At 29.8% G+C, this 8378-nt stretch overlaps 1 long non-coding RNA gene across 1 annotated transcript; it reads left to right on the forward strand.

Annotated features, from left to right (window-relative positions):
* Nucleotides 1-928: 928 nt before the first annotated feature.
* Nucleotides 929-5239, forward strand: LOC127705551 (uncharacterized). Its single transcript, XR_007983902.1, has 2 exons — nucleotides 929-1117; nucleotides 4708-5239. It is a non-coding gene; the product is annotated as an uncharacterized LOC127705551 (long non-coding RNA).
* Nucleotides 5240-8378: the final 3139 nt, after the last annotated feature.

Consider the following 8378-nt stretch of genomic DNA (forward strand, 5'->3'; position numbering starts at 1 on the left):
TTTAATAAATAAGATGTTTCAAAAGGCAAGATTTTGTAGGTTGCTATGGAAATGAAATTGAGTATTCCTTAGTATTTGGGGTAACATTAATACTTACGCATTTTGTCTCTCTTTGGAAGATATTTTTTTGACTGGAAACATAAAACAAACGATTGTGCTTTTTATACAAAACAAAAATTCAATCATATTGTGCTGTGAATATTTCAGTTTACATTAAAACAAAGTTTTTAACACATGCTTATCTTAAAACTTTTTGGTCCCATTTAATCATTTAAATCTTGATTCCTCAATCTTTAAAAAGAAATAATGTACTATGGTTGGAAGAACTAATGTATATGTAGCTGAACATTTTCCGGACCAAACTATTAAACAAAGTAAATAAGAAAACTTATGTAGTTCGAGATGCAAATCCATATTTGGAAACTTGTTTTTGTCGATTGAAAAAAAAGATTGTTCTGATGATCCTCAATGCTTTTTGTTTGTGTTTTCGTTTTTTACGCTGTACTTCATGACGAATTAGTCCTGATGTATCGTACTTCAACGAATACCGCACACTAAAAAACCTCTGCTTTGTGAAAAATCAATTCAATTGAAGTACTTCCTCGAAAACTGTCACCCCATCTTTTTATTATTATACAATGTTTTATTTATAAAACATTGATTGTCACTTCTCGTTCAAATGATTTAAATCACAATTACATGATTTTTTAATTTTACACATTTTAAAGGGCATGTCATAAAATATTAAAAAAAAACCATTGAAATATATGCGTGCAAATAATTTAGTTGATGAAAGGTAGCTTTTACAAAGAAGTAATATCATTATACCGTAGATAAATCTAGATTTGCTTCATATCGTGACTCAAACATGTAAATAGACAACATTTCATGCGTTTAAATTTCAATATTACATTTCAGATTGGTAATAGTAATGTCAGCAAGTCAATTAGAAGTGACAAGAAGACAGTGTCTTCTGTATCTTGGATGATTATAGTTGGACACGGATTCCATGGTTTCATTGATGGTTTAACAATTGGAGCGGAATTCACAGATAGTCTGATAACGGGCATTAGTATCAGTGTTTCAATATTTTGTGAGGAATTGCATAACGGCCTAGGTAATATCTTAAAACTTATTATTAAGCATAATATTTGGAGAAGATACAATGAAAAGAATGTAATAAATATGATATACTTCCATAAAAACAAAATTCAAAATTAGTTGCAAAACAAGGTTTAACGTGCATAGCCATTTAGGAACTATATATGTTCGATGAAACATAAATTTGTTTAGCGGCACTTCAATTTCCACTTGTGACTTTCGTTTATTTCTTCCAAAACTAAACATTAATCTTAATCCAAAATCCAGTATAAAAATTATATTTAAGACATTTACCGTTTGACTCAATTAACAATCTATTAAATAGCATTGTAATGCCACATAAACGTCACACTGAGAATGTAATGTTGGTTATCATAACATTTTACATAAATTTATGTTCACCGATTTGATTGAAATTCTAACATTTGATTTATAATATACTTAAACGTATATCCAAATTTCAAAAAGTCTGTAATAAACAATAAACGATACATGGACTCCGAAATATGTATCAGCATTTCGTGTGTATTTTAGTCTGACGCCATTTAAAACAATCGAAATGATTTTACAGGATTTTCTCCCCCTTCAATATTCTTAATCAATTAGAAAAAAACAAATAAAAACTAGTAGAGGGAATCGCAAGAACTCTAAAAGCAGCGAGACGTTGTGTGTTAACAGGGTAGAGTTTCAGTTTTATTTAAAGATTGATAACAATTTATAAAACTGAACACCATTTAGATGATATTGTCTTTACATCAGATAATCATATTTAAAAAACACACAGTTTTCATTCATATCATAATGTTATCCTAATGTGATGTTGAGCACAAACTAGCATGCCCCATAGCTAGTTTATGATTTAGTTCACATAATAATTATAATTATAGCCAAATTGTACATGGATTCTTTGGACTCTTTCAAAAACAAAGCCAATATAAGATAACTATTAAACACTAAGTCATGAGATTACTGTATGTAACATTACTAAAACTGAGCAGTTTGTGTGTCTGACTGATTTGAGTATAAATTCTGTATAATGTTACAATAAATATATTATATAACCACCTATACATAATAAAGTAGATTCATATACACCTACATTAATTTGATAATAATAGCAATAATGTAACTGTTACAGTCATTTAATTATTCTATTTATTCTGCAATCGACCTTTCTACTATACTAATACAGGTGTACAGATAACACGAAGCGATATACGTATACTAGACGTATGTAGTCTCCTGGTATCTTGCTTCTATTGCGAGCGAACAGTTATGTCAAATTACTGTTTACGTCACAGTTCAATTTGGGGTCCTCATTGCGGTCTGCGTTTAAGTTATATCGATTTCTTTCAAAAACAAATTCAACGATTGGGATGAAAAAAAATGTACAAAATTAATTCCAGGATAAAGACAATAACTGTTTAGTGTCTTTAAATATCAGCTGTATTTGTACTCGGCTCGAAACAGGAGTAATAGCTCGCTGAAGCTCGCATTACACCTGTTTCTTAGCCTCGTACAAATACAGCTGATATTTAACATGTTTAAAGATACTAAACAGTTATTGTCTATATATTTCAATATTGACTGAAGATCTTCTAATCTTTCCAGATGATTTTAAAAGTTATGGAAATATTAAGACTATATGTAATGCTTCAAAACACTGCTTAAATATGTCAAGCCAGGACCCAATTAAAAAAATATGCTGACTATACTATTTGAGCAGCTTGCAATTTGAATATTAAATTGACTGAAGCTGTGAATACAAACTTTTTTTTTTGATATTTTGTACATAGGTAGTTGAATGAGTCCTCTACTAAATATAATAATCATATGAACAATATTAAAATAAAAACATTAATTCAGACGCAACACTGAACTTTGGTTGACAAATAAGTAAAGAAAAATAATAGAAATCTGTTGATTAAAATCTTTTAAAGCAGTTTTTGTTATAGTTAGAGTATGACCATATAATATGTAAAAAACCTGAAAAAACATGAAAGAAATAATAAAATTACTGCATCATTGATAAACTTCATTCATTAATCTACATTGTTTGGCATTATCCCCACATTCATTAATCTACATTGTTTGGCATTCTCCCCAAATTCATTAATATTTTTTTTTTATTTAGCATTATTCCCACACTTGTTATTGTAGAAACAGGTTTCTATTAGGGAAACATTTTTACTATAATTTTGCTGGTTAGAAATCACCTATGTGCCAAAAAAAAGGGATCTAACCTTCGTCTTTTCTTGTGCTTAAAATATTTATAGCATTTTTTTAGAAACCATTCTGCATACTGCAGTATACACTAAACTAAACTATATCTATCGCTATTTTGTGCATTTTTCCTTTGATCTCTTTTGGTGATAGTTTTTCATATCATGCTACTCGCTTGAGATGGAAAATTATCGTCAGAAACTAAGGGTGCACGTGACGTTGTCAACGTAAACATGAACGACCTCATAGACAAAATAGCAATGAACAGATTATCAATGGTCTTTCAAACTCGAGGAGGAGGTAAGAAATGATTTTGTTTTTGGGGTAGGTACTAGAAATTAAGGTGAATCATGTTATTGAATATATTTTGTTAAGGTCTAAGAGTGGCCTTCATGGTAGTTATCAGGATTTCTCCAATTCTTCGTCAATTTATCCCTTTCTGCACCCATTGTATAAAAAAAAATAATCAACGTGTGGTTCGTTTGATCTCAGGTCTTCATTGGTTAAAATCCGATTATGACGTCGAATTTTCCTGCTTTCCTCTGAATTTCCTATTGTGACGACATGAAAAAAGGCGACCAAGCCTGATGACGTCACATAGAAAGAACACATTTTTTTGCAGATAATTCAAAAAGAAGGAATACGTTTGCCTGGGTATTGTTTGAAAATCATTAGTTAAACAGATTCCACCACCAAATCTCGTGTAATACGATATTTATCCACTCTCGGCAGTTAAATTTTAAATATTTAAAACGCTCGGCGAGCCTCGCGTTTTAAATTTGAAAATTTAACTGGCTCGAGTGGATAAATATCGTATCACACTCGATGTAGTGGTAGAATCTATATGTATCACTAGATATTATCCTTATAAAGAATTCTTCATCTGTTCAATTTGAATCAAATTGGTTCAATTTGTGTTTGCAAAGAGGATTTTTATAATTGGTATCAAACTAAGAATATATAATTAAACTATGTTTACATAATGGTACCACAATTGATAATTGTGTGTCTTGCATGAAAAACTGCTTATGGGATATCTTTGGGAAAAACAGTCAACATATTCATGATTTATTGAAAATAGAAATATAAGAAACAAGTGAAAACCTCCTCTATTTATGAACAAAAAGAATTACGTCAGAAAATCACATTTTATAGGATTATTTAAGGAAAAGATCACAGCTTATAACACATCATTTGATTTCAAACTGTCTTTAACAACAAAAACAACTTAACCATTATTTTTTGCAATTAATCATATCAATTAAAATTGTATCAAAATAGAATCTGCTCAAGTAGACCTTAGGTTTATCATGGTATTACATCCTTCAGTTATCCACACATTGCTGATAAACTGAGTAATATGTGTTCGTTTTGTTTTTTTAGATAATAATGCCTTATTCAACTTCCTCAGCTATGCCATGTCAGCCAGTTATTGTCAGAACAGGAAGCCAGATGACCTTGGAGAAAACCACCAAACATCAGTAGGAAAACTTGACAATCCTTGTCCAATCAGATCAGAGTCAAGTGTAACTCGCCAATTGAGCGTCACTGATGAGTAGACGAAACGCGCGTCTGGCGCAAATACAAAATTTCAATCCTCGTATCTATGATGAGTTTATTTACAGGGTTAAAACTCAAAAACTTAGAGTTGAAAGGTTAACTTTAGCAGTAACAATGTTTTAAATAGCTCTTGATAAAATTTAAATTGAACAAACAATTTTCAATAAGATATGCTTTTGATATAGGCATATTTGTAGCAAAGCACCCGGTTAGTATATATTCTTATTAAAGACTGAAAACAATTCATATAGATATAAAAACATATGCAGATGATATAAAAATTCGTATCAAAATGCTTGAAATTGGATTTTAACTGAATGTAAAATTGAAATAAACAGTTATACTTTTTTGTAAATAGACATTCAAGATTATGATAGTACTTCATGATAACTCACTATCATAACTCTGCATTTTGTATTAAAATTTCAGCACAACATTAGAATAAAATAATTCAAATTAACAATACAAATTGAAGACGAGATATTGTATGCTGAATAATTTGCATAACAAAACAGGTAAAACAACAAACAATCAATTATATAAAACAAACAAAACAAAACACACCTCATGTAAGTCCTTGATACCATGCTAACAATAGAAAAATATGGTCTGAAATGTATGTGTCATGTTATTTCAAACTCAAGCTACACAAGTACAATTTCAGTAGACAGATAGGAAAAATAAAAGATAAACATAACAAAACTAGTGGAGATCATGTTAATTTGAGAAGTCGTTAACTAAGTTATATAAGTAATGTTTTAATGCAAGATCCTTAATCTTACCCTTCAACTGTTAGATATTTTCTAGTCATGCACTATTTCGTGTATGTGTTAAACACTTCACATATCCTCGTGACAGAATTAAAAAGAATAGATAAATGATATAAATTTTCATTTCTGAAATTACCTAAGGTTTAACATCCCAAAACTGACCATATTAAATTTTGATTGTGATGCTGAGTACTGCCCAAGATGTAATTGCAAGGAATGGGAACAAAATGTAATTTTAAGGAGTTGGAACTGGGGGGTGGGGTCATAGGACACTTTAATTAAACAAATACAAATTGCAGGGTAATATAAAAGCCTTCTGACCCCGAATATAATTATTTCTGGAACAGCCCTTATGTACTCATTGCTTCTAAATGGATTATTTATTTGGCTAAGCAGACTTTCTTTTAGAGTATACATGTAAAAGATTATTACACAATTATGTGTGATGCTTACAGAAATCTGTCTCATAAATGAAAATAAGCACGTTATGAATTTCGTGCCTACACAGCACTTTTCTGGACCCACTTACATCAGAAACAGTCAAAGTTAAACATTTGAAAGCCAGGAATGTAAAAATATGTTGATTTCAATTCAGGAGATATATGACCAATGAGACCTCAAAAGGATAGCCAAATTCATCTGATGTATATTTTGACTGAGGGAGTTAGTTTCTTAAAAATAAGTATACATTGTAAAACTAACTGATTCTGATAAGCATATTTTTTTTTGCAAGACATTAAATTATCAAAATATAAAAATTAATTTAAACACCACTTCAAAAATGCGTATAATCAATAAGACTGCTTAAAACATCAATCATATAACTGACACGGGTTATTCAGGTATTTTGTTTGATAATGAAAAACTTGGTAACATATTAGAATATCTTGAATGTTGTACATCCCTAAAATATCAAACCATATAAACAAATTGTCTTTCTAACTAAACATACTAACAAAATGCATTGTTCAAGCCATTTATACAAATACCGTTGTTTACCTGCCTGAATTTACTAATTACATGGTATTTTCTATGTGTGTTTATTGAATTTATCTGAAATCATGTTATAATTTTTCATCTACGTCCTTTTTTTAACCATAACTAACTTATAGAAACAATTTCTAAATAGGCCATTAAACATATTCACGAAATTTACAGGAAATAAATGTGTTCTGAAATACAAGCTGTCTTGGCAATATACTTATTTGAAGGCAGAAATTATTCGCTGTAACAACAGGTTCCAAAGTACTAATTAATCTGTCCATATTAAAGTATATCAGTTTGAAAAATTGTTTTTGTGAATTTACTCACTTTAGTCATGCAAGATAGAAAGAATCAATAAGAAAATCAACAATACAATTTGACACTATATAACACTAAAAATATATTAATTTAATAATACATGTACATGCAAAATATAAGTCAATGAATTTCATCCTTTTCACTTGAAGGAAATTTGTCCGAAGAAACTACTTAAATACATATTAAATCTTTCAAAAACCGTGGATATGTTTTTCAGTATAATAAATATATACATATTCAAAAAGACTAGATTCATCATAAAGACTTAGTAATACATGAAAAAATATTTGGTTAAAGAATTTGTTGTATCTCCTTTTCTTCATGACACATTAATTATGTACAACACAACAAGTACATAAAATACAAGTACAAAACTTTGGTGCAAAACCTTTTTGAAGTAGACTTAGTACAAAATCAAATACATTTACACATCAAAGCATTTTAAATCTGAATTTTGTGTAACAGAAGTTTGTGGTCTAAATAAATGCCTTATTTCGTGTGTTGATATGCAATATATTTTTGAAGTAATGATTTTGTCATGCACAAACTATTAACCTTGCAGACATTGATAAGTTCACATTTATTATAATTTGATATATAAGTAAAAGTCATGTACACAAGCTAAGGGCTTTGTCCCATTAATAATTAATTTCATTTGCTACAGCTAAAACATTTCTAAGCGACCAAGCACAGAAAGCACTATTTGGCCTTTATACGAAGATACGTAACCTATCAATACCTGTCGACTTGCAATTACAACTGATTGATACACTTATACTTCCCATTCTGACATGTGGGTGTGAAGTATGGGGGTTCGGAAACAATTACATGCTGGAAAAATTCAACTACAGTTTTGCCAAAATGTGTTTAAAGTTAGATCCAAATTTTAAGACAAATGGAGAGCTTGGTCGTACACCAATAAATACCACAATGAAAGTTAGAATGGTGTGTTTTTGGAACAAACTTCTCGCCAATAAAAACAAACTAAGCAGTATCCTGTATCAAATAATGTTCGTCTTAAAAGATGATTACACCTTCAAGTGGATTGACCATCTTAAATCGATTTTGGACAATTCTGGACTTAGATATGTTAAATCAACTGAAAAACGTTCTGAAACAAAATCTTAAAGATGAGTACATTAAAAAATGGTATAATCAAATTGACAATTCTTCCAGTGGTGAATTTTATGGTCTGTTTAAAACAATGTTTGGATTAGAAAAGTATCTTTTACAATTATCACCCATTGACCGTGAATATATTTCAAAATTAAGATGTTGTAATTTGAAAATTCCAGGAGAGCTGGATAGGTGGTACAATATTCCGAAAGAAGAAACGGTATGTAATATCTGTATGGATGCAATTGGTAATGAATACCATTATATATTAATCCATCGTAGTAAAACATATCAGAAATCAACACA

The sequence above is a fragment of the Mytilus californianus genome, unplaced genomic scaffold, assembly GCF_021869535.1.
Source record: "Mytilus californianus isolate M0D057914Y unplaced genomic scaffold, xbMytCali1.0.p SCAF_6, whole genome shotgun sequence".
Classification (NCBI taxonomy): domain Eukaryota; kingdom Metazoa; phylum Mollusca; class Bivalvia; order Mytilida; family Mytilidae; genus Mytilus; species Mytilus californianus.